Source organism: Ranitomeya imitator, chromosome 6 (assembly GCF_032444005.1).
Source record: "Ranitomeya imitator isolate aRanImi1 chromosome 6, aRanImi1.pri, whole genome shotgun sequence".
Classification (NCBI taxonomy): Eukaryota; Metazoa; Chordata; class Amphibia; order Anura; family Dendrobatidae; genus Ranitomeya; species Ranitomeya imitator.
This window is the reverse complement of record NC_091287.1, coordinates 566,166,716-566,193,792: the sequence shown is the minus strand read 5'-3', so window position 1 is coordinate 566,193,792 and position 27,077 is coordinate 566,166,716.

Below are 27,077 nucleotides of genomic sequence, written 5' to 3'. Positions count from 1 at the left end.
GGAGAGGAGGAGGGGTTTGTCTCTATGTAAAGTCTTGTCTAAAGTCCACTTTAAGGGAGGATATTAGCGAAGGGAATGAGGATGTCGAGTCCATATGGGTTGAAATTCATGGAGGGAAAAATGGTAACAAAATTCTCATTGGGGTCTGTTACAAACCCCCAAATATAACAGAAAGCATGGAAAGTCTACTTCTAAAGCAGATAGATGAAGCTGCAACCCATAATGAGGTCCTGGTTATGGGGGACTTTAACTACCCGGATATTAACTGGGAAACAGAAACCTGTGAAACCCATAAAGGCAACAGGTTTCTGCTACTAACCAAGAAAAATTATCTTTCACAATTGGTGCAGAATCCAACCAGAGGAGCAGCACTTTTAGACCTAATACTATCTAATAGACCTGACAGAATAACAAATCTGCAGGTGGTCGGGCATTTAGGAAATAGCGACCACAATATTGTGCAGTTTCACCTGTCTTTCACTAGGGGGACTTGTCAGGGAGTCACAAAAACATTGAACTTTAGGAAGGCAAAGTTTGAACAGCTTAGAGATGCCCTTAATCTGGTAGACTGGGACAATATCCTCAGAAATGAGAATACAGATAATAAATGGGAAATGTTTAAGAACATCCTAAATAGGCAGTGTAAGCGGTTTATACCTTGTGGGAATAAAAGGACTAGAAATAGGAAAAACCCAATGTGGCTAAACAAAGAAGTAAGACAGGCAATTAACAGTAAAAAGAAAGCATTTGCACTACTAAAGCAGGATGGCACCATTGAAGCTCTAAAAAACTATAGGGAGAAAAATACTTTATCTAAAAAACTAATTAAAGCTGCCAAAAAGGAAACAGAGAAGCACATTGCTAAGGAGAGTAAAACTAATCCCAAACTGTTCTTCAACTATATCAATAGTAAAAGAATAAAAACTGAAAATGTAGGCCCCTTAAAAAATAGTGAGGAAAGAATGGTTGTAGATGACGAGGAAAAAGCTAACATATTAAACACCTTCTTCTCCACGGTATTCACGGTGGAAAAGGAAATGCTAGGTGAAATCCCAAGAAACAATGAAAACCCTATATTAAGGGTCACAAATCTAACCCAAGAAGAGGTGCGAAACCGGCTAAATAAGATTAAAATAGATAAATCTCCGGGTCCGGATGGCATACACCCACGAGTACTAAGAGAACTAAGTAATGTAATAGATAAACCATTATTTCTTATTTTTAGTGACTCTATAGCGACAGGGTCTGTTCCGCAGGACTGGCGCATAGCAAATGTGGTGCCAATATTCAAAAAGGGCTCTAAAAGTGAACCTGGAAATTATAGGCCAGTAAGTCTAACCTCTATTGTTGGTAAAATATTTGAAGGGTTTCTGAGGGATGTTATTCTGGATTATCTCAATGAGAATAACTGTTTAACTCCATATCAGCATGGGTTTATGAGAAATCGCTCCTGTCAAACCAATCTAATCAGTTTTTATGAAGAGGTAAGCTATAGACTGGACCACGGTGAGTCATTGGACGTGGTATATCTCGATTTTTCCAAAGCGTTTGATACCGTGCCGCACAAGAGGTTGGTACACAAAATGAGAATGCTTGGTCTGGGGGAAAATGTGTGTAAATGGGTTAGTAACTGGCTTAGTGATAGAAAGCAGAGGGTGGTTATAAATGGTATAGTCTCTAACTGGGTCGCTGTGACCAGTGGGGTACCGCAGGGGTCAGTATTGGGACCTGTTCTCTTCAACATATTCATTAATGATCTGGTAGAAGGTTTACACAGTAAAATATCGATATTTGCAGATGATACAAAACTATGTAAAGCAGTTAATACAAGAGAAGATAGTATTCTGCTACAGATGGATCTGGATAAGTTGGAAACTTGGGCTGAAAGGTGGCAGATGAGGTTTAACAATGATAAATGTAAGGTTATACACATGGGAAGAGGGAATCAATATCACCATTACACACTGAACGGGAAACCACTGGGTAAATCTGACAGGGAGAAGGACTTGGGGATCCTAGTTAATGATAAACTTACCTGGAGCAGCCAGTGCCAGGCAGCAGCTGCCAAGGCAAACAGGATCATGGGGTGCATTAAAAGAGGTCTGGATACACATGATGAGAGCATTATACTGCCTCTGTACAAATCCCTAGTTAGACCGCACATGGAGTACTGTGTCCAGTTTTGGGCACCGGTGCTCAGGAAGGATATAATGGAACTAGAGAGAGTACAAAGGAGGGCAACAAAATTAATAAAGGGGATGGGAGAACTACAATACCCAGATAGATTAGCGAAATTAGGATTATTTAGTCTAGAAAAAAGACGACTGAGGGGCGATCTAATAACCATGTATAAGTATATAAGGGGACAATACAAATATCTCGCTGAGGATCTGTTTATACCAAGGAAGGTGACGGGCACAAGGGGGCATTCTTTGCGTCTGGAGGAGAGAAGGTTTTTCCACCAACATAGAAGAGGATTCTTTACTGTTAGGGCAGTGAGAATCTGGAATTGCTTGCCTGAGGAGGTGGTGATGGCGAACTCAGTCGAGGGGTTCAAGAGAGGCCTGGATGTCTTCCTGGAGCAGAACAATATTGTATCATACAATTATTAGGTTCTGTAGAAGGACGTAGATCTGGGGATTTATTATGATGGAATATAGGCTGAACTGGATGGACAAATGTCTTTTTTCGGCCTTACTAACTATGTTACTATGTTACTATGTATGCAATAGTGTCTTGAATCTTTTGTACTCTTGCCGAGAGCTGATCCACAAATGAAGACAGACTTCTAATGTCCATTGCTACACCTGTGTACTGAACCACCCAAATGTCTAGGGGAAAAAAAAGACAAAACACAAAGCCAAGAAAAAAAAATGGTCTCAGAACTTCTTTTTTCCCTCTATTGAGAATCATTAGTACTTTTGGCTTCCTGTACTGTTGTGAGAGGCAATTCAGTATCACAATGGACATGGAGGTCAGAGCACATACAGTGATCTGACAAAAACCCAAAATAATAGAACGAGCTCTGAGACGTGGGAACTCTGCAGACCGCAATCCCTGATCCTCTCCAAACACAACTAGAGGCAGCCGTGGATTGCGCCTAACGCTACCTATGCAACTCGGCACAGCCTGAGAAACTAACTAGCCTGAAGATAGAAAAAATAAGCCTACCTTGCCTCAGAGAAATACCCCAAAGGAAAAGGCAGCCCCCCACATATAATGACTGTGAGTAAGATGAAAAGACAAACGTAGGGATGAAATAGATTCAGCAAAGTGAGGCCCGATATTCTAGACAGAACGAGGATAGGAAAGATAACTTTGCGGTCTACACAAAACCCTAAAGAAAACCACGCAAAGGGGCAAAAAGACCCTCCGTACCGAACTAACGGCACGGAGGTACACCCTTTGCGTCCCAGAGCTTCCAGCAAAACAAATAGACAAGCTGGACAGAAAAAATAGCAACAAATAGCAAAGAAGCACTTAGCTATGCAGAGCAGCAGGCCACAGGAATGATCCAGAGAAACACAAGTCCAACACTGGAACATTGACAGGAAGCATGAATCAAAGCATTAGGTGGGGTTAAGTAGAGAAGCACCTAACGACCTCACCAGATCACCTGAGGAAGGAAACTCAGAAGCAGCAGTACCAGTTTCCTCCACAAACGGAAGCTCCCAGAGAGAATCAGCCGAAGTACCACTTGTGACCACAGGAGGGAGCTCTGCCACAGAATTCACAACAGTGATGTGCGTTCTTTTGTGCAGTCCTGTGGGACTTGTGCGCGGGCCAAGCCTTGTTGCTCCCGTGCTAGTGGGTTGCTTTTGCCATTGCCGGTCCCTGAGAGGCCCTGGACACATATTTCTATGGATTTTATTTCCGATCTTCCTGTTTCCCAGATGATGTCGGTTGTCATGATTCCAATGGCAGGGAATCACATAAGGACAAGCACCAACGAGCTCTAGGGTGATGGAACCTGAGCTGACCGCGACCCTAAACCTGAACACACAAGTAACAATAGCCGGGGAACGTGCCTACGTTGATCCTAGACGTCTCGCACCAGCCGAAGATCTAACTTCCCCTATTAGAAGAAACACAGACCTCTCTTGCCTCCAGAGAAATACCCCACAGAAATAGCAGCCCCCCACATATAATGACGGTGAAATGAGAGGAAGGCACATACACAGTATGAAAACAGATTCAGCAAAATGAGGCCCGCTAAAACTAGATAGCAGAGGATACAAAAGTAAACTGCGCGGTCAGCAAAAAACCCTTCAAAAAACCATCCTGTAATTACTTGAACTCATGTTCCAACTCATGGAACATGATGAGCAATTACAGCCCACTAAAGCAACCAGCAGCAAAGAGACAATTATATGCAAGCTGGACAAGACAAAAATAAAGCAAAACGTGGAACAAGAAAATCAAAACTTAGCTTGTCCTGAAGATTACTGAAGCCAGAAGCTGAGGTAACAAAACACTCTGATAACCTTGATAGCCGGCGGGGAAATGACAAGAAAGCCCGGTTAAATAGGAAACTCCCAAATCCTAATAGAACAGGTGGACACCAGAGACAGCAGAACACAAATCACCCAGTACCATCAGTAACCACCAGAGGGAGCCCAAAAACAGAACTCACAACAGTACCCCCCCTTGAGGAGGGGTCACCGAACCCTCACGAGAACCACCAGGGCGACCAGGATGAGCCCTATGAAAAGCGCGGACCAAATCATCAGCATGAACATCAGAGGCAACCACCCAAGAATTATCCTCCTGACCATAACCCTTCCACTTGACCAAATATTGGAGTTTCCGTCTGGAAACACGAGAATCCAAGATCTTCTCCACAACATACTCCAATTCTCCCTCCACCAGCACCGGAGCAGGAGGCTCAAGCGAAGGAACAACAGGTACCTCATACCTCCGCAACAACGACCGATGGAACACATTATGAATAGCAAACGATGCCGGGAGATCCAAACGAAACGACACAGGGTTAAGAATTTCCAAGATCCTATAAGCACCGATGAACCGAGGCTTGAACTTAGGAGAAGAGACCTTCATAGGAACAAAACGAGAAGACAACCACACCAAGTCCCCAACACGAAGTTGAGGACCCACGCGGCGACGGCGATAAGCAAACTGCTGAGCCTTCTCCTGGGACAACTTCAAATTGTCCACCACATGACTCCAAATCCGATGCAACCCATCCACCACCATGTCCACTCCAGGACAATCAGAAGGCTCCACCTGACCAGAGGAAAAACGAGGATGAAACCCCGAATTACAAAAGAAAGGAGAAACCAAGGTAGCAGAACTAGCCCGATTATTAAGGGCAAACTCGGCCAGCGGCAAAAAGGTAACCCAGTCATCCTGATCAGCAGAAACAAAACACCTCAAATAAGTTTCCAAGGTCTGATTAGTTCGCTCCGTCTGGCCATTTGTCTGAGGATGGAATGCAGACGAAAAGGACAAATCATACATAGTAACATAGTAACATAGTTAGTAAGGCCGAAAAAAGACATTTGTCCATCCAGTTCAGCCTATATTCCATCATAATAAATACCCAGATCTACGTCCTTCTACAGAACCTAATAATTGTATGATACAATATTGTTCTGCTCCAGGAAGACATCCAGGCCTCTCTTGAACCCCTCGACTGAGTTCGCCATCACCACCTCCTCAGGCAAGCAATTCCAGATTCTCACTGCCCTAACAGTAAAGAATCCTCTTCTATGTTGGTGGAAAAACCTTCTCTCCTCCAGACGCAAAGAATGCCCCCTTGTGCCCGTCACCTTCCTTGGTATAAACAGATCCTCAGCGAGATATTTGTATTGTCCCCTTATATACTTATACATGGTTATTAGATCGCCCCTCAGTCGTCTTTTTTCTAGACTAAATAATCCTAATTTCGCTAATCTATCTGGGTATTGTAGTTCTCCCATCCCCTTTATTAATTTTGTTGCCCTCCTTTGTACTCTCTCTAGTTCCATTATATCCTTCCTGAGCACCGGTGCCCAAAACTGGACACAGTACTCCATGTGCGGTCTAACTAGGGATTTGTACAGAGGCAGTATAATGCTCTCATCATGTGTATCCAGACCTCTTTTAATGCACCCCATGATCCTGTTTGCCTTGGCAGCTGCTGCCTGGCACTGGCTGCTCCAGGTAAGTTTATCATTAACTAGGATCCCCAAGTCCTTCTCCCTGTCAGATTTACCCAGTGGTTTCCCGTTCAGTGTGTAATGGTGATATTGATTCCCTCTTCCCATGTGTATAACCTTACATTTATCATTGTTAAACCTCATCTGCCACCTTTCAGCCCAAGTTTCCAACTTATCCAGATCCATCTGTAGCAGAATACTATCTTCTCTTGTATTAACTGCTTTACATAGTTTTGTATCATCTGCAAATATCGATATTTTACTGTGTAAACCTTCTACCAGATCATTAATGAATATGTTGAAGAGAACAGGTCCCAATACTGACCCCTGCGGTACCCCACTGATCACAGCGACCCAGTTAGAGACTATACCATTTATAACCACCCTCTGCTTTCTATCACTAAGCCAGTTACTAACCCATTTACACACATTTTCCCCCAGACCAAGCATTCTCATTTTGTGTACCAACCTCTTGTGCGGCACGGTATCAAACGCTTTGGAAAAATCGAGATATACCACGTCCAATGACTCACCGTGGTCCAGCCTATAGCTTACCTCTTCATAAAAACTGATTAGATTGGTTTGACAGGAGCGATTTCTCATAAACCCATGCTGATATGGAGTTAAACAGTAATTCTCATTGAGATAATCCAGAATAACATCCCTCAGAAACCCTTCAAATATTTTACCAACAATAGAGGTTAGACTTACTGGCCTATAATTTCCAGGTTCACTTTTAGAGCCCTTTTTGAATATTGGCACCACATTTGCTATGCGCCAGTCCTGCGGAACAGACCCTGTCGCTATAGAGTCACTAAAAATAAGAAATAATGGTTTATCTATTACATTACTTAGTTCTCTTAGTACTCGTGGGTGTATGCCATCCGGACCCGGAGATTTATCTATTTTAATCTTATTTAGCCGGTTTCGCACCTCTTCTTGGGTTAGATTGGTGACCCTTAATATAGGGTTTTCATTGTTTCTTGGGATTTCACCTAGCATTTCATTTTCCACCGTGAATACCGTGGAGAAGAAGGTGTTTAATATGTTAGCTTTTTCCTCATCATCTACAACCATTCTTTCCTCACTATTTTTTAAGGGGCCTACATTTTCAGTTTTTATTCTTTTACTATTGATATAGTTGAAGAACAGTTTGGGATTAGTTTTACTCTCCTTAGCAATGTGCTTCTCTGTTTCCTTTTTGGCAGCTTTAATTAGTTTTTTAGATAAAGTATTTTTCTCCCTATAGTTTTTTAGAGCTTCAATGGTGCCATCCTGCTTTTGTAGTGCAAATGCTTTCTTTTTACTGTTAATTGCCTGTCTTACTTCTTTGTTTAGCCACATTGGGTTTTTCCTATTTCTAGTCCTTTTATTCCCACAAGGTATAAACCGCTTACACTGCCTATTTAGGATGTTCTTAAACATTTCCCATTTATTATCTGTATTCTTATTTCTGAGGATATTGTCCCAGTCTACCAGATTAAGGGCATCTCTAAGCTGTTCAAACTTTGCCTTCCTAAAGTTCAATGTTTTTGTGACTCCCTGACAAGTCCCCCTAGTGAAAGACAGGTGAAACTGCACAATATTGTGGTCGCTATTTCCTAAATGCCCAACCACCTGCAGATTTGTTATTCTGTCAGGTCTATTAGATAGTATTAGGTCTAAAAGTGCTGCTCCTCTGGTTGGATTCTGCACCAATTGTGAAAGATAATTTTTCTTGGTTATTAGCAGAAACCTGTTGCCTTTATGGGTTTCACAGGTTTCTGTTTCCCAGTTAATATCCGGGTAGTTAAAGTCCCCCATAACCAGGACCTCATTATGGGTTGCAGCTTCATCTATCTGCTTTAGAAGTAGACTTTCCATGCTTTCTGTTATATTTGGGGGTTTGTAACAGACCCCAATGAGAATTTTGTTACCATTTTTCCCTCCATGAATTTCAACCCATATGGACTCGACATCCTCATTCCCTTCGCTAATATCCTCCCTTAAAGTGGACTTTAGACAAGACTTTACATAGAGACAAACCCCTCCTCCTCTCCGATTTTTACGATCCTTTCTAAACAGACTGTAACCCTGTAAGTTAACTGCCCAGTCATAGTTTTCATCTAACCATGTCTCGGTTATTCCCACTATGTCAAAGTTACCTGTAGATATTTCTGCTTCTAGTTCTTCCATCTTGTTTGTCAGGCTTCTGGCGTTTGCGAGCATGCAGTTTAGAGGATTTTGTTTTGTTCCAATCTCCTCACTGTGGATTGTTTTAGAAATGTTCTTACCTCCCTTCAGAGTATGTTTTCCTGGGTCGTCTTTGTTCGAGTCTAATTTTTTTCTTCCCGTCCCCTCTTCTTCTAGTTTAACGCCCTCCTGATGAGTGTAGCGAGTCTTCTGGCGAATGTGTGTTTCCCAGGTTTGTTGAGGTGTAGTCCGTCTCTGGCGAGGAGTCCATCATACCAGTAATTCACACCGTGGTCCAGGAATCCAAATCCTTGTTGTCTGCACCATCGTCTTAGCCAGTTGTTTGCATCAAGGATCCTGTTCCATCTCCTGGTGCCATGCCCGTCTACTGGAAGGATAGAAGAAAAAACTACCTGTGCATCCAGTTCCTTTACTTTCTTCCCCAACTCTTCAAAGTCCTTGCAGATTGTCGGTAGGTCCTTCCTTGCCGTGTCATTGGTGCCAACATGTATCAGAAGAAATGGGTGGACGTCCTTGGAGCTGAAGAGCTTTGGTATCCTATCGGTCACATCCTTGATCATCGCACCTGGAAGGCAGCATACTTCTCTTGCAGTTATGTCCGGTCTGCAGATGGCTGCTTCTGTGCCTCTCAGTAGTGAGTCTCCCACCACCACCACTCTTCGTTGCTTCTTGGCTGTACTTTTTGCTGTCACTTGTTGCTGTGTGCCCTTTTCTTTTTTGCTTGCTGGTATTGCTTCATTCTTAGGTGTGCCATCTTCATCCTCTACAAAGATTTGATATCGGTTCTTCAGTTGTGTGGTTGGTGATTTCTCCATGGTCTTCTTGCTTCTTTTGGTCACATGCTTCCACTCATCTGCTTTTGGAGGTTCTCTGACACTTTTTTCACCTTCTGTGACCAGTAGAGATGCTTCTGTTCTGTCTAGAAAGTCTTCATTCTCTTTGATGAGTTTCAAAGTTGCTATTCTTTCTTCCAGACCCCGCACCTTTTCTTCTAAAAGGGCCACTAGTCTACACTTCTGACAGGTGAAATTGGATTCTTCTTCTGGTCGATCTGTGAACATGTAGCACATGCTGCAGCTCACCATGTAGGTTGTCACATCTGCCATGTTGCTCCTAGATCCTGCTGACTTGCTGTGTGTTTTCCTTCTTGTGTAATCTACTCAGCCAAGCTCTCTTGCAATAATGTCCTACAGGCAAAAATTCGCGTTTGGTGATGCTTTCGAAGCAGCTGGTCCCGGCTGTACCCAACGATCTTCTAGCTTAGGGAGACTTCGCTTCTCCCAGAAGGCACCTGGAATATGCAAATTAGCCTCCTGAAGCTTGAATCCCTGGTTTGGTGATGCTTTCGAAGCAGCTGGTCCCGGCTGTACCCAACGATCTTCTAGCTTAGGGAGACTTCGCTTCTCCCAGAAGGCACCTGGAATATGCAAATTAGCCTCCTGAAGCTTGAATCCCTGGTTTGGTGATGCTTTCGAAGCAGCTGGTCCCGGCTGTACCCAACGATCTTCTAGCTTAGGGAGACTTCGCTTCTCCCAGAAGGCACCTGGAATATGCAAATTAGCCTCCTGAAGCCCATCTTAGCACAGAACGTCCGCCAAAATCTAGACACAAACTGGGATCCCCTGTCAGAAACGATGTTCTCCGGAATCCCATGCAAACGAACCACGTTCTGGAAAAACAGAGGGACCAACTCAGAGGAGGAAGGCAACTTAGGCAAGGGTACAAGATGAACCATTTTAGAAAAGCGGTCACACACAACCCAGATGACAGACATCTTTTGAGAGACAGGGAGATCCGAAATAAAGTCCATGGAAATGTGCGTCCAAGGCCTCTTCGGGATAGGCAAAGGTGACAACAATCCACTGGCTCGAGAACAGCAAGGCTTAGCCCGAGCACAAACCTCACAAGACTGCACAAAAGAACGCACATCCCTCGACAAGGAAGGCCACCAAAAAGACCTGGCCACCAAGTCTCTAGTACCAAATATTCCAGGATGACCTGCCAACGCAGAAGAATGGACCTCGGAGATGACTCTACTGGTCCAACTATCCGGAACAAACAGTCTCTCAGGCAGACAACGATCAGGTTTACCCGCCTGAAACTCCTGCAAAGCACGTCGCAAGTCTGGGAAGACGGCCGACAAAATCACCCCATCCCTAAGGATACCAGTGGGCTCAGAATTTCCAGGGGAGTCAGGCACAAAACTCCTAGAAAGAGCATCCGCCTTCACATTCTTTGAACCTGGCAGGTATGAAACCACAAAATTGAAACGAGAGAAAAACAGTGACCAACGAGCCTGTCTAGGATTCAGACGCCTGGCAGACTCAAGGTAAATCAGATTTTTGTGATCAGTCAAGACCACCACACGATGTCTAGCACCCTCCAGCCAATGACGCCACTCCTCAAATGCCCACTTCATGGCCAAATGTTCCCGATTACCCACATCATAATTCCGCTCAGCGGGCGAAAATTTTCTAGAAAAGAACGCACATGGCTTCATCACCGAGCAATCGGAGCTTCTCTGTGACAAAACCACCCCCGCTCCAATCTCGGAAGCATCAACCTCAACTTGGAAAGGAAGCGAAACATCAGGCTGACGCAACACAGGAGCGGAAGAAAACCGGCGTTTAAGTTCCTGAAAGGCCTCCACAGCCGCAGGAGACCAATCAGCAACATCAGCACCCTTCTTAGTCAAATCCGTCAAAGGCTTAACAACACTAGAAAAATTAGTTATAAAACGACGATAGAAATTAGCAAAGCCTAAGAACTTCTGCAGACTCTTAAGAGATGCAGGCTGCGTCCAGTCACAAATAGCCCGAACCTTGATGGGATCCATCTCAATAGTAGAAGGGGAAAAAATATACCCCAAGAAAGAAATCTTCTGGACTCCAAAGAGACACTTTGAGCCCTTTACAAACAAGGAATTAGCCCGCAGGACCTGAAACACCTTCCTGACCTGCTGAACATGAGACTCCCAGTCATCAGAAAAAACCAAAATATCATCCAAATACACAATCATAAATTTATCCAGATATTCATGGAAAATATCGTGCATAAAGGACTGGAAGACTGAAGGAGCATTAGAAAGTCCGAAAGGCATTACCAAATACTCAAAATGGCCCTCAGGCGTATTAAATGCGGTTTTCCACTCATCACCTTGCTTTATTCGTATAAGATTATACGCACCCCGAAGATCAATCTTAGTGAACCATTTAGCCCCCTTAATGCGAGCAAACAAATCAGTTAGCAAAGGCAAAGGATACTGATATTTTACGGTAATCTTATTCAAAAGACGATAATCTATACAAGGCCTCAAGGACCCATCTTTTTTGGCCACGAAAAAAAAATCTGCTCCCAAAGGGGACGAAGATGGACGGATATGTCCCTTTTCCAAGGACTCCTTAACATAATCCCGCATAGCAGTATGCTCTGGCACTGACAGATTGAACAAACGACCTTTAGGAAATTTACTACCAGGAATTAAATCTATAGCACAATCGCAATCCCTGTGAGGAGGAAGCGAACTGAGCTTAGGCTCCTCAAAAACATCCCGATAATCAGACAAAAATACAGGAACCTCAGAAGGAGTAGATGAAGCGATAGAAATCGGAGGTGCATCATCATGAACCCCCTGACATCCCCAGCTTAACACAGACATTGTTTTCCAGTCAAGGACTGGATTATGAGTTTGTAACCATGGCAGACCAAGTACTAGAACATCATGTAAATTATACAATACCAGGAAGCGAATCACCTCCTGATGAACGGGAGTCATACGCATGGTCACTTGTGTCCAGTACTGAGGTTTATTCATAGCTAAAGGTGTAGAGTCAATTCCCTTCAAAGGAATAGGGACTTCCAGAGGCTCCAGACTAAACCCACAGCGATTGGCAAATGACCAATCCATAAGACTCAGGGCAGCGCCTGAATCCACATAGGCATCGACGGAAATGGATGATAATGAGCAAATCAGAGTCACAGACAGAATGAACTTAGACTGTAACGTACTAATGGCAACAGACTTATCAACCTTTTTTGTGCGTTTAGAGCATGCTGATATAACATGAGCTGAATCACCACAATAAAAGCACAACCCATTTTTCCGCCTATAGTTTTGCCGTTCACTTCTAGACTGAACTCTATCACATTGCATTGTCTCAAGTGCCTGTTCAGAAGACACCGCCAAATGGTGCACAGGTTTGCGCTCCCGTAAACGCTGATCAATCTGAATAGCCATAGTCATAGACTCATTCAGACCCGTAGGCGCAGGGAACCCCACCATAACATCTTTAATGGCCTCAGAAAGGCCATCTCTGAACTTTGCAGCCAGGGCGCACTCATTCCACTGAGTAAGCACTGACCATTTCCGAAATTTTTGACAATATATTTCTGCTTCATCTTGCCCCTGAGAGAGAGCTAATAAAGCTTTTTCAGCCTGAATCTCCTGGTTAGGTTCCTCATAGAGCAAACCCAATGCCAGAAAAAACGCATCCACATTAAGCAACGCAGGATCCCCTGGTGCCAATGCAAATGCCCAATTTTGAGGGTCACCCCGCAGGAAAGATATAATAATCTTAACCTGCTGAGCAGGGTCTCCAGAAGAGTGAGATTTCAAAGAAAGGAACAGCTTGCAATTGTTCCTAAAATTCAGAAAACTAGATCTATCTCCAGCAAAGAACTCTGGAATAGGAATTCTAGGTTCAGACATAGGAGCATGTACAACAAAATCTTGTATATTTTGAGCCTTAGCAGCAAGATTATTCAAGCTGGAAGCTAAACTCTGGACGTCCATGATAAACAGCTAAGGTCAGAGCCATTCAAGGATTAAGAGGAGGAAAAAAAAATCAGCCAGGGTGCAATTAAGGCTAGGCAGCAACCTCAGAGGAGAGAAAAAAAAAAAACTTCCTCAGACTACTTTTCCTCCTACTTCAGCCCAAACATTTTGGCCGGCTATACTGTCATGATTCCAATGGCAGGGAATCACATAAGGACAAGCACCAACGAGCTCTAGGGTGATGGAACCTGAGCTGACCGCGACCCTAAACCTGAACACACAAATAACAATAGCCGGGGAACGTGCCTACGTTGATCCTAGACGTCTCGCACCAGCCGAAGATCTAACTTCCCCTATTAGAAGAAACACAGACCTCTCTTGCCTCCAGAGAAATACCCCACAGAAATAGCAGCCCCCCACATATAATGACGGTGAAATGAGAGGAAGGCACATACACAGTATGAAAACAGATTCAGCAAAATGAGGCCCACTAAAACTAGATAGCAGAGGATACAAAAGTAAACTGCGCGGTCAGCAAAAAACCCTTCAAAAAACCATCCTGTAATTACTTGAACTCATGTTCCAACTCATGGAACATGAGGAGCAATTACAGCCCACTAAAGCAACCAGCAGCAAAGAGACAATTATATGCAAGCTGGACAAGACAAAAATAAAGCAAAACGTGGAACAAGAAAATCAAAACTTAGCTTGTCCTGAAGATTACTGAAGCCAGAAGCTGAGGTAACAAAACACTCTGATAACCTTGATAGCCGGCGGGGAAATGACAAGAAAGCCCGGTTAAATAGGAAACTCCCAAATCCTAATAGAACAGGTGGACACCAGAGACAGCAGAACACAAATCACCCAGTACCATCAGTAACCACCAGAGGGAGCCCAAAAACAGAACTCACAACAGTCGGTTATCTGGGTTGTTTGTGACCGATTGTCTAAGATGGTTCATTTGGTGCCTTTGCCTAAATTACCTTCCTCTTCAGATTTGGTTCCGTTGTTTTTTCAGCATGTGGTGCGTTTGCATGGTATTCCGGAGAATATTGTGTCCGACAGAGGTTCCCAGTTTGTTTCTAGGTTTTGGTGGGCCTTTTGTGCTAAGCTGGGCATTGATTTGTCTTTTTCTTCTGCATTTCATCCTCAGACAAATGGCCAGACCGAGCGAACTAATCAGACTTTGGAGACTTATTTGAGATGCTTTGTGTCTGCTGATCAGGATGAATGGGTGGCTTTTTTGCCATTGGCCGAGTTTGCCCTTAATAATCGGGCTAGTTCGGCTACTTTGGTTTCGCCATTCTTTTGTAATTTTGGTATTCATCCTCGTTTTTCTTCTGGGCAGGTTGAGCCTTCTGACTGTCCTGGTGTGGATTCTGTGGTTGACAGGTTGCAGCAGATTTGGGCTCATGTGGTGGACAATTTGGTATTGTCTCAGGAGGAGGCTCAACGTTTTGCTAACCGTCGTCGGTGTGTTGGTTCCCGGCTTCGGGTTGGGGATCTGGTCTGGTTGTCTTCCCGTCATGTTCCTATGAAGGTTTCTTCTCTTAAGTTTAAGCCTCGGTTTATTGGTCCTTATAAGATTTCTGAGATTATTAATCCGGTGTCTTTTCGACTGGCGCTTCCGGCCTCTTTTGCTATCCATAATGTCTTCCATAGATCTTTATTGCGGAAATATGTGGAGCCCGTTGTTCCCTCTGTTGATCCTCCGGCCCCTGTGTTGGTTGATGGGGAGTTGGAATATGTTGTTGAGAAGATTTTGGATTCCCGTTTTTCGAGGCGGAAGCTTCAGTACCTTGTCAAATGGAAGGGTTATGGCCAGGAGGACAATTCTTGGGTTTTTGCCTCTGATGTCCATGCCGCTGATTTGGTTCGTACCTTTCATCTGGCTCATCCTGATCGGCCTGGGGGCTCTGGTGAGGGTTCGGTGACCCCTCCTCAAGGGGGGGGTACTGTTGTGAATTCTGCTTTTGGGCTCCCTCTGGTGGTTGTAAATGGTAATGCAGTTATCCCTGGGCTGCAGTCTTGGACAGGTGTGTCTGATGATTGCAATTCTGACTGGGGTATTTAGGTTTGCAGGACTCATTAGTCCTGGCCAGTTGTCAATGTTTCTTGGGAAGTGTTGGATCTCTCCTGGCCTCTCCTGCTTAGCTGCCAGTTCAGCAAAGATAAGTGTCTGTTTATTTTTCTGTGGCACACATGCAGTGTGCTTATATTTCAGTGCTATTCATTTGTTTTTCTATTGTCCAGCTTAGACTGTGTCAGTGTTTTCTCAGTCTGGTTGGATTCTCTGGAGTTGCAGATATACGCTCCACACCTTTAGTTAGGCGGTGGAATTTTTTGTATTTTCTGCAGTGGATATTTTTGGAAGGATTTTAATACTGACCGCTTAGTATCTTGTCCTGTCCTATTTAGCTAGAAGTGGCCTATTTTGCTATTCCTGCTTTCTGCCTGTGTGTGTCTTTTCCTCTACTACTCACAGTCATTATTTGTGGGGGGCTGCCTATCCTTTGGGGATCTGCTCTGAGGCAAGATAGTATTCCTATTTCCATCTTTAGGGGTATTTAGTTCTCCGGCTGTATCGAGGTGTCTAGGTTTTGTTAGGCACACCCCACGGCTACTTCTAGTTTTGGTGATAAGATCAGGGTTTGCGGTCAGTATAGTTACCACCTACTCCAGTGAAAGTTTTCATGCTGCTCCAAGGTCACCTGATCATAACACCTGGCGTGGCTTTCAGGACCGGCCCCACCATGATGCAGCAGGACCCTGGCGTGGCTTTCAGGACTGCCCCCACCACGATGCAGCAGGACCCTGGCGTGGCTTTCAGGACCGGCCCCACCACAATGCAGCAAGACCCTGGCGTGGCTTTCAGGACCGCCCCCACCACGATACAGCAGGACCCTGGCAGGGCTTTATGTTCCCCCACCACCACCACGCAGCAGGACTCTGGCATGGCCGAGTGCTCGACAAGCGCAATGGACTGTGAGACAGTGCAGCCGGACACTGTCGGGTCTCCCGGCACCACGCTACAGCATATGAGCCCGCCAAGATGTCCCCGAACCAGGCAAACCCCCAAAAAAACTCAGAAAAAAAACTCTTAGTATTCCTCCCTCTTCACCTACGATGTGTCTGTATTGTCAGTTTTGTCTCACCCTTCCAGTGCGTCTCAAGCCTCTCATGTGTCAAGCCCCATCCCTGAACTTCCAGACCCTTCTAGTTTCATTGCCCCTTTTCCTGCTACCTCTGCGTCGTCCACGGTTAGCCAGGCCTCAGTTCTTCACACCCCCGTTTACATCACACAACCCCAAGCCGGCGTGGTTCAAAAAAATAAGTTTTTTACATTGTTAAAAAAATAAAACAAGTTTGATTTGCCACAATTTTGTTTGGTTTATTGTGTCTTTCGCCGCCGGCAACACACACCGTGCGCCAAGAAACTTCGCCACACACTTATTTTTTGGGCCACAACTAGGGTTGAGCGAAACGGGTTGGCCAGATTCAGAAGACGCCGACTTTTCTGGATTATCTCAATGAGAATAACTGTTTAACTCCATATCAGCATGGGTTTATGAGAAATCGCTCCTGTCAAACCAATCTAATCAGTTTTTATGAAGAGGTAAGCTATAGGCTGGACCACGGTGAGTCATTGGACGTGGTATATCTCGATTTTTCCAAAGCGTTTGATACCGTGCCGCACAAGAGGTTGGTACACAAAATGAGAATGCTTGGTCTGGGGGAAATTGTGTGTAAATGGGTTAGTAACTGGCTTAGTGATAGAAAGCAGAGGGTGGTTATAAATGGTATAGTCTCTAACTGGGTCGCTGTGACCAGTGGGGTACCGCAGGGGTCAGTATTGGGACCTGTTCTCTTCAACATATTCATTAATGATCTGGTAGAAGGTTTACACAGTAAAATATCGATATTTGCAGATGATACAAAACTATGTAAAGCAGTTAATACAAGAGAAGATAGTATTCTGCTACAGATGGATCTGGATAAGTTGGAAACTTGGGCTGAAAGGTGGCAGATGAGGTTTAACAATGATAAATGTAAGGTTATACACATGGGAAGAAGGAATCAATGTCACCATTACACACTGAATGGGAAACCACTGGGTAAATCTGACAGGGAGAAGGACTTGGGGATCCTAGTTAATGATAAACTTACCTGGAGCAGCCAGTGCCAGGCAGCAGCTGCCAAGGCAAAAAGGATCATGGGGTGCATTAAAAGAGGTCTGGATACACATGATGAGAGCATTATACTGCCTCTGTACAAATCCCTAGTTAGACCGCACATGGAGTACTGTGTCCAGTTTTGGGCACCGGTGCTCAGGAAAGATATAATGGAACTAGAGAGAGTACAAAGGAGGGCAACAAAATTAATAAAGGGGATGGGAGAACTACAATACCCAGATAGATTAGCGAAATTAGGATTATTTAGTCTAGAAAAAAGACGACTGAGGGGCGATCTAATAACCATGTATAAGTATATAAGGGGACAATACAAATATCTCGCTGAGGATCTGTTTATACCAAGGAAGGTGACGGGCACAAGGGGGCATTCTTTGCGTCTGGAGGAGAGAAGGTTTTTCCACCAACATAGAAGAGGATTCTTTACTGTTAGGGCAGTGAGAATCTGGAATTGCTTGCCTGAGGAGGTGGTGATGGCGAACTCAGTCGAGGGGTTCAAGAGAGGCCTGGATGTCTTCCTGGAGCAGAACAATATTGTATCATACAATTAGGTTCTGTAGAAGGACGTAGATCTGGGGATTTATTATGATGGAATATAGGCTGAACTGGATGGACAAATGTCTTTTTTCGGCCTTACTAACTATGTTACTATGTTACTATGTTTTGGCAAAGTCGGGTTTCATGAAACCCAACCCGACCCCTGTGTGGGGTCGGCCATGAGGTCGGCGATCTTCTGATCTGGAATCGGAATTCCAATACCGAGTTCAGATATGTTTAAGATATCGGGAATCGGTATCGGAATTCATATTTAAGTGTAACATAAAGAATAAAAATAAAAAAATATTGATATACTCACCCTCGGACGCGCCCTGGTTCTCACCGGCAGCCTTCCTTCCTAAGAATGAGAGCCTGAAGGGCCTTCGATGACATCGCGGCTTGTGATTGGTCGCGTGAGCGGTCACATGGGCGGTCACGCGACCAATCACAAGCCGCAACGTCATCTAAGGTCCTTCAGGTGCTAATTCTTAGGAAGGAAGCGTCCGAGGGCGCGTCCGAGGGTGAGTATATTCCTAATAGGTATATACTCACCCTCGGACGCGCCCTGGTTCTAACCCGCAGCCTTCCTTCCTAAGAATCAGCGCCTGAAGGACCTTAGATGACGTCGCGGCTTGTGATTGGTCGCGTGACGCCCATGTGACTGCTCAGGCGACCAATCACAAGCCGCGACATCATCGAAGGTCATTCAGGCACTCATTCTTAGGAAGGAAGGCTGCCGGTGAGAACCAGGGCGCGTCCGAGGGTAAGTATATCAATATTTTTTATTTTGATTCTTTATTTTACACTTAAATATGGATCCCAGGGCCTGAAGGAGAGTTTCCTCTCTTTCAGACCCTGGGAACCATTTGAAACCCAATGCACTGCATTGGGTTTCGTGTTTCGGCCGACCCCGACCCCGACTTTTCTATAGGATCGACCGATTTCACTCAACCCAACTTTTGAAAAAGTTGGGTGTTAGGAGTCGAGTTTCCTCTGCTGCACAGGGGGAATCTCGATCCGTCTCCGCTGCGGTCTCCCATTCTCCTCCAGCCGCAGTGGAGTCTGCTCAGCAGGGACGTCGCTCCCAGTGTCTTGCTCGCTCTCACTCTGTACAGAGAGTTACTGCTGCTTCTTCAGCTCCTGCCATTAAAGTCAGTGCTGGTCAGCGGCGAGCGGACTTCCCTGGGACTAAGTCCTTGTTTACGCACACTGAGCATGCCCAGAGCAAGATCTCCCGTTGGAGATCGAGGGTCATGTGCTCTGGCTCTGCAGCGCATTCCATTGGTCCTCTTGGCAGGCCCTGGAAGGGCAAAGTTTCTGTGGCCACTTCCTGTCCTGCAATTATATAAACTGCGCATGACCGCACGGCCATGCGCTAGTGTACAATTGAATACGTGTGTTTGTTGTGAGTGCAAGTCGTTCATTAACCCCTTAGCGACCGCCGATACGCCTTTTAACGGCGGCCGCTAAGGGTACTTAAGCCACAGCGCCGTTAATTAACGGCGCTGTGGAAAAAGTACATAGCGCCCCCCAGAGGCCGATTTTCTCCGGGGTCTCGGCTGCCGGGGGTAGCCGAGACCCCAGAGAACATGATTCGGGTCGGTTTTCACCGACCCCGCTTTTGCGATCGCCGGTAATTAACCGTTTACCGGCGATCGCAAAAAAAAAAAAAAAACGCATTAGTATTGTGTTTCTCTCCCCTCTAATGTGATCGGTCATTAGAGGGGAGAGAAATAGGGTCCCCCGAATCCCCCACGGTACCTTATGTACCGGAGAAGGTGCCCCCCCGGTCCCCGACCCTCCTCCTTCCTGTCCGGGCTCCAAAATGGCGGGCGCATGTGCAGATGCGCCCGCCAAAGCCTAGCTTCCCCCGGTGTATTGGGGTCTGTTTTTACAGACCCCCTGGAGCGATCGCAATCCCGGGGGTCTTTGTAGACCCCCGGGATTGCGATCGCTGCAAACAGTTTGTAAAAAAAAAAAAAAAATGCTTTGCATTTCTCTTCCCTCTGATGTGATCGCACATCAGAGGGGAGAGAAATAGAGCCCCCGAGCCTCCCACCATACCTCCTACTGATGTCCCCCTGTCCCCGGTCCACAGCCCTTGGTCCCCGGTCCCCAGCCCACTGCTCCTGGCCCTCCTTCTTCTTCTCTGCTGGAAGAAAATGGCGGGCGCATGCGCAGTGCACCTGCCATGATCTGCCAGCAGAGACCCAGCAACCTATGAGAATTTTCTCATTGGCTGCTGGGTTTTGATTACTGTAACATGTCCAATTACAGTGATCAAAACCCCTAATATTTAATAAATATGGCAGCACTTGGGCTGTACCTCTCTCTTCTCTCCTTGTAGTTGTTCTAGGAGAGAAGAGAGAGAGACTACAGTTCAAGTGCTGCCCTGTCAGTTATTCACAAAACATATCTGCCTCCGCTAGCATCCCATTTACCCACCCCCGTTCTCCGTAATCCCTGCATCATCAGCAGAGGATTATAAAAAAAAGAAAAAAAAAATTATAATTTTTTTTATTTTAATTTTTTAGGGTTAGGGTTAGGGGTAGGGGTAGGGTTAGGGTTAGGGGTAGGGTTAGGGTTAGGGTTAGGGTTAGGGGTGGAATTAGATAAAATGGCTCGCAGAACTTTTAGCGCGGAGCAAGCTTGCAGCCTGCTTTGCTCCGGCAGCTCCGGCAGTGAAACAGATTCTGCCCCTGAAGCTGAGCAGCTTTCAGACAGTGATGACGACTCTTCCTCCACGGGATCCCCCAGCCCGGTGGTAGCGGAGTCGGTCGTCACTGCTGAAGCTTCAGAGGCAGGACCAAGTACCGCAGTCCCCCCCCCCCACCGCTGTGGTATAATGACACCTCATTTTCCCCTCAAATTCCCCCTTTTTCTGCAGTCCCTGGAATAAAAGTAGATGTCGCCAATTTTACCCCCATTGATTTTTTTGAAATTTTCATTAGCCCCGAAGTCCTGCAATTAATCGTCCACCAAACTAACCTATATGCCCGGCAATATATTTCCCAAAAACCCACTGCCTTTCATTCCCGTTCCTGGATCCCCACAAATGTCCCCGAAATTAAAAAATTCTTAGGCCTCACCCTGAATATGGGTATAGTAAAAAAACCCACTCTCCGCTCTTACTGGGCCACTAAAGCTGTCCACTGCACCCCTGTATTTGCAGCCATCATGTCCCGAGCCCGTTACGAAGCCCTGATGAGATTCCTCCACTTCAGTGGCAATTCCCAAGCTCTCCCAAGAACTGACCCCAACTACGATCGGCTAAATAAATTAAGACCCCTAATTTCCCTCCTAGAAACTTCCTTTCTAAATTCCTATACCCCAGAGCAAAATGTGGCAGTCGACGAGTCCTTGATGAGCTACAAGGGCCGTCTGTCATTCCGCCAATTTATTCCCTCCATGAGAGCCAAATATGGCGTAAAATTATATAAAGCTTGCGAGAGCTCATCAGGGTACACGTCCACCTTCCTAATTTATGAAGGTAGGGACCGCCAAATAAACCCCCCAAACTGCCCCCAGACAATTGGTATCCCAGGCAAAATTGTCTGGGAGCTAATGACGCCCTTTCTCAATCAAGGGTACCACGTGTACACAGATAATTATTACACGAGTATCCCCCTATACAAATCCCTCCATGCTGCAAATACAGGGGCCTGTGGGACAGTGAGGAAAAACAGAGTGGGGTTTCCGTCACAGTTGGTGTCCAGACGTTTGGAGAGGGGGGTGTCATTTTCACTTGCAAGCGACCAACTACTTGCAGTGAAGTGGAAAGACAGGAAGGACGTCTATATGCTTTCCACACTGCATACGGACACCACTGTGACGGTCAGAGAGAGGGGTGCCACCAGGGACAAGGAAAAACCAGTCTGCGTCACAGACTATAACAGACATATGGGTGGCGTAGACCTGTCAGACCAGGTTCTGCAACCATACCTGGTCAAGAGGAAGACCAGGGCGTGGTATAAAAAGGTGGGAATCTATCTAATTTAGACTGCCACCTACAACAGCTTTGTCCTATATAAAAAATCTCAATGACCGCTAACTTTCCTGCACTTTCAGGAGAAAGTAGTAGAGAGCCTCATATTTGAGTCCATGGCACCGGGGGAAGCCTTCGACTCTGAGGATTCCCGGAGACTTTCAGAACGCCATTTTCCTCACCCTGTCCCTGTCACTCCCACCCAAAGGTATCCTCAAAAAAGGTGCCGAGTTTGCAGAAAGCATGGCAGGCGGAGTGATTCCCGATTCTATTGCCCCACATGCCCATCCCAACCAGGCCTTTGTATCTCCCCCTGTTTTGAGACCTACCACACCACCTACAATTATTAGTTTGCTTTTTTTCAATAATTTTTATTTTCTGCTTAGTGGCCCCAGTAGTACAATTTGGAACAATTGATAAATAATATTTTAATTAGTAGATCCCATTTTACCCCATTTCACAATTAATTCCAGAACTTGATCAATCCCATACCAAACTACTATCCCAACAAATTCTCGTCCACGTACCCACGTCTGTACGCTCTAGAGTGTGGACCCCACAAATGTTCTTGCAAAGTCTGGTCATCTGAAAATTCTACGACTCGATCAATCCCATACCAAACTACTATCCCAACAAATTCTCATCCACGTACCCACGTCTGTACGCTCTAGAGTGTGGACCCCACAAATGTTCTTGCAAAGTCAGGTCATCTGAAAATTCTACGACTCGATCAATCCCATACCAAACTACTATTCCAACAAATTCTCGTCCACGTACCTATGTCAATAAGCGTTAGAATGTGGACCCCAGAAATGATCATGAAAAGTGAGATTATCTGAAAATGAATTCTAGGACTTGATTACTCACAAACATTTTTGACCATTTATCTAACTTTGACTGATTTTATAACTGTCTTGCTACACAAAACTTTGGCTTCCATTTATATTACTTATATTTATTTTGATGATACGGGCATAATCATTTTATTGTAGGATTTCTAAAAAATGAGGAAGTTCCGTACTTATACACTATGGGCTTTACTTTATGGTTCTTGCCGAACCTCTGGTACCAGACAATACTTTCTATAGAGAACTGGTTGTTTTGTGCATATAGCGGTTCTGACCTTGGCGGGTGGGAGCTTGCTATGGTGTATCACGTCTATTAGCACATTGGTCTCTCATATAGGGATTGATGGCGCTAAAAGGACGTTGTACGACCAGTCTCTGAAAGTGTCTGCCATTCTAGCCCTGATGGTGTTCTTTCATCTTTGGAACAAACTCCGCTTTGCCACATAGTTGGCTGCATTTTCCTACACATTTTGCCCTTCATTCCAGTACAGTTTATTCTTCCTGCTACAATATACGCAAATGCGGGACAACTGTTTTGTTAGCAAGACCAATTTTATAGTCAGCCATTGTGTTTTAGGAGCATGCCTCCCTCTGTGAGTAATAATTCCTGGAAGGATTTTCTTTTTTGCTCAATGTCTCTAGAAGCTTTGAATGGGTCCTGGATCTTCAATTTCAAATAAAGCCAAATTTGTCACATTGTGCCCCTTTCTGTCCAAGCCCTGCCATTTGTCCAAACAGAACTTTTTTTACTACATATGGGATATCGCTGCGCTCATAATAAAGTGGGTAACGAATTGTGGGGTCCACTTTTTGATGTTATTTCTGAAAAAGTGAGACATTCAGGTCTAAAACAAGATTCTCGTGGAAAAAAATGAATTTTTTCAATATGACGACCTAATGTTATCAAACTCTGTGTCATACATGTGGGTTCAAATTGCTCAATATACCCCTGATTAAAATCTTTGAGGGGTGTAGTTTCCAAAACGGGGTCAGTTGTGGGGGGTTTCTGCTGTTAGGCACATCTACAAACCCAAAATGGCGTCCGCTCTCACAATTAAGAGATTAAAAAGTCAAACGGCGCACCTTCCCTTCCAAGCTCCGCAGTGCGCTCAAACAGAGGTTTACCCCCACATACGGGGTATCGACATACTCAGGACAAATTGCACAACAACTTTTGGGGTCCATTTTGTCTTGCTACCCTTGGGAAAATAAAAAATTGGGGGTGAAAAGATCATTTTTGTGAAAAAAAAATGATTTATAATTTTTTCAGCTCTACGTTATAAACTTGTGTGAAGCACTTGGGGGTTCAAAGTGTTGACCACACACCTAGATAAGTTCCTTAGGGGGTCTAGTTTCCAAAATGGTGTCACTTGTGGGGGGTTTCCACTGTTTAGGCACATCAGGGGCTCTCCAAACGCGACATGGTGTCCGATCTCAATTCCAGAGAATTCTATGTTGAAAAAGTCAAACGGCGCTCCTTCCCTTCTGAGCTCTACTGTGCACCCAAACAGAGGTTTACCCCCACATACGGGGTATCGACATACTCAGGACAAATTGCACAACAACTTTTGGGGTCCATTTTGTCTTGCTACCCTTGGGAAAATAAAAAATTGGGGGTGAAAAGATCATTTTTGTGAAAAAAAAATGATTTTTAATTTTTTAGGCTCTACGTTATAAACTTGTGTGAAGCATTTGGGGGTTCAAAGTGTTGACCACACACCTAGATAAGTTCCTTAGGGGGTCTAGTTTCCAAAATGGTGTCACTTGTGGGGGGTTTCCACTGTTTAGGCACATCAGGGGCTCTCCAAACGCGACATGGTGTCCGATCTCAATTCCAGAGAATTCTATGTTGAAAAAGTCAAACGGCGCTCCTTCCCTTCTGAGCTCTACTGTGCACCCAAACAGAGGTTTACCCCCACATACGGGGTATCGACATACTCAGGACAAATTGCACAACAACTTTTGGGGTCCATTTTGTCTTGCTACCCTGGGGAAAATAAAAAATTGGGGGTGAAAAGATCATTTTTGTGAAAAAAAAATGATTTTTAATTTTTTTCGGCTCTACGTTATAAACTTGTGTGAAGCACTTGGGGGTTCAAAGTGTTGACCACACACCTAGATAAGTTCCTTAGGGGGTCTAGTTTCCAAAATGGTGTCACTTGTGGGGGGTTTCCACTGTTTAGGCACATCAGCGGCTCTCCAAACGCGACATGGTGTCCGATCTCAATTCCAGGGAATTCTATGTTGAAAAAGCCAAATGGCGCTCCTTCCCTCCTGAGCTCTACTGTGCACGCAAACAGTGGTCCCTCCCCACATATGGGGTATCGGCATTCTCCGGACAAATTGCACAACAAATTATGTGGTTCATTTTCTTTTTTTACACATGTGAAAATAAAAAAATTTGGTTCTGAAGTAAAATATTTGTGAAAAAAAGTAAAATGTTCATTTTTTCCTTCCACATTGCTTCAGTTCCTGTGCAGCAACTGAAGGGTTAATAAACTTCTTGAATGTGGTTTTGCGCACCTTGAGGGGTGCAGTTTTTAGAATGGTGTCAATTTTGGGCATTTTCTGCTACATAGACCCCTCAAACTGACTTCAAATGTGAGGTGGTCCCTAAAAAAAATGGTTTTGTAAATTTTGCTGTAAAAATAAGAAATTGCTGGCCAAATTTTAACCCTTATAACTCCATAATAATTTTTTTTTCCCAAAATTGTGCTGATGTAAAGTAGACATATGGGAAATGTTATTTATTGACCCTTTTGTGTGACATATCTCTTTGATGTAAGGGAATAAAAATTCAAATTTTGAAAATTGCGAAATTTTCAAAATTTTCGCCATATTTCGGTTTTTTTAATAAGTAAAAGCAAGTAATATCAAATAAATGTTACTACTAACATGAAGTACAATATGTCACGAAAAAACAATCTCAGAATCAGCGGGATCCGTTAAAGCGTTCCAGAGTTATAACCTCATAAAGTGACAGTGGTCAGAATTGTAAAAATTGGCCCGGTCATTAAGTACCAAATTGGCTCTGTCACTAAGGGGTTAAATATCCCTACCCTATTGTATGACTGTTCGCGTATGGAGTATGGCTGCTATCTAGCGCCCGACAAATCACTCAACGCGTCACACACGTATCAGCGTCTATTGCTGTGACCGCCAGTGCGGCGCCACGCGCCAGTAGTGCGCTTCCTGACCCACGTCTGGGTGCTTAGTGGTGCCTGCCAGCACGGCACAGTTCGCACTTCGGTGCTCTAATTATAAGAGTTGCCTAACACACCCAGTTGCGGTGTTGTGCCAGCAAGGGTCTAATCGGACTTCAATCCTAGTTGGGGTTAAGTTCGCTGACTGCTTGCTCGCCTTCTATGTGCGGTACCGCGATCCTGTGACGCAACAGGATCGCTTCCTTCACGTTGGGTGAAGTTTAACCCACGCGAGTATACTTATGAGTACCGCCATATAGTCCGTCATTACTCAGCAGCAGGTTCCATCTCTGCACGGTGGACCCCGGGCTACGAACGCACCGTACACTATCAGTCTTATTATTTGGTGCGTTCCGCTAGCCCTAACATTACACTAGCGCCAGGGTCTGGCTAGTGATGACGGACAAACAGCAATCCCTGCGGTATATACAGCAGCTGGAGGGTAGGTTGGCGGCTCTCGAGAGCGCAACCTCAGCTGTGGATGTTACCGCAGTTGCTGTACAGGCTGCCTGCGTGGCTGCAGCAACTTTGTCCATTGCCACCCCTGTTCCGACATTTTCTCGCCTCCCGCTGCCAGAAAAATTTTCTGGTAATAGCAAATTTTGTAGGGGATTTGTGAGTCAGTGCTCTATTCATCTCGAGCTTCTGGCTGCACGTTTCCCCACAGAGCGGGCTAAGGTGGGATTTATTGTGTCTCTATTGTCGGACAGGGCGTTGGAATGGGCTACGCCGCTGTGGGAGCGTGGCGATCATGTGGTGCAGAGTGCTCCTCTGTTTTTGAGCACTTTAAAACAGGTCTTTTTAGGACCTCAAGTCACCCATGACACTGCGCTCCAACTGCTGGCATTAACTCAGGGTGAGTCCTTGGTCAGTCATTTTGACGTCCAATTCCGCACTTTAGCATCTGAGCTGGAATGGTCGGATAAAGCTCTTATCCCCATATTTTGGAGGGGCTTGGCTGACCATGTAAAGGACGCTCTGGCCACTAGGGAGATTCCTGCCACACTGGAGGAGTTAATAACAGTCTCCACTCGAATTGACCTCCGTTTTAACGAGCGGAGGTTAGAGCGAGCCCAGTGTAGGCAGAGGTTTCGGCTGGCTCCTACTTTCGCCAAACCTCTGGAATCTCCGGTCCTGGTTCCTGAGTCACATGAGGCCAGGGAAGTGTCACAAGCGGGACCTAAGTCCC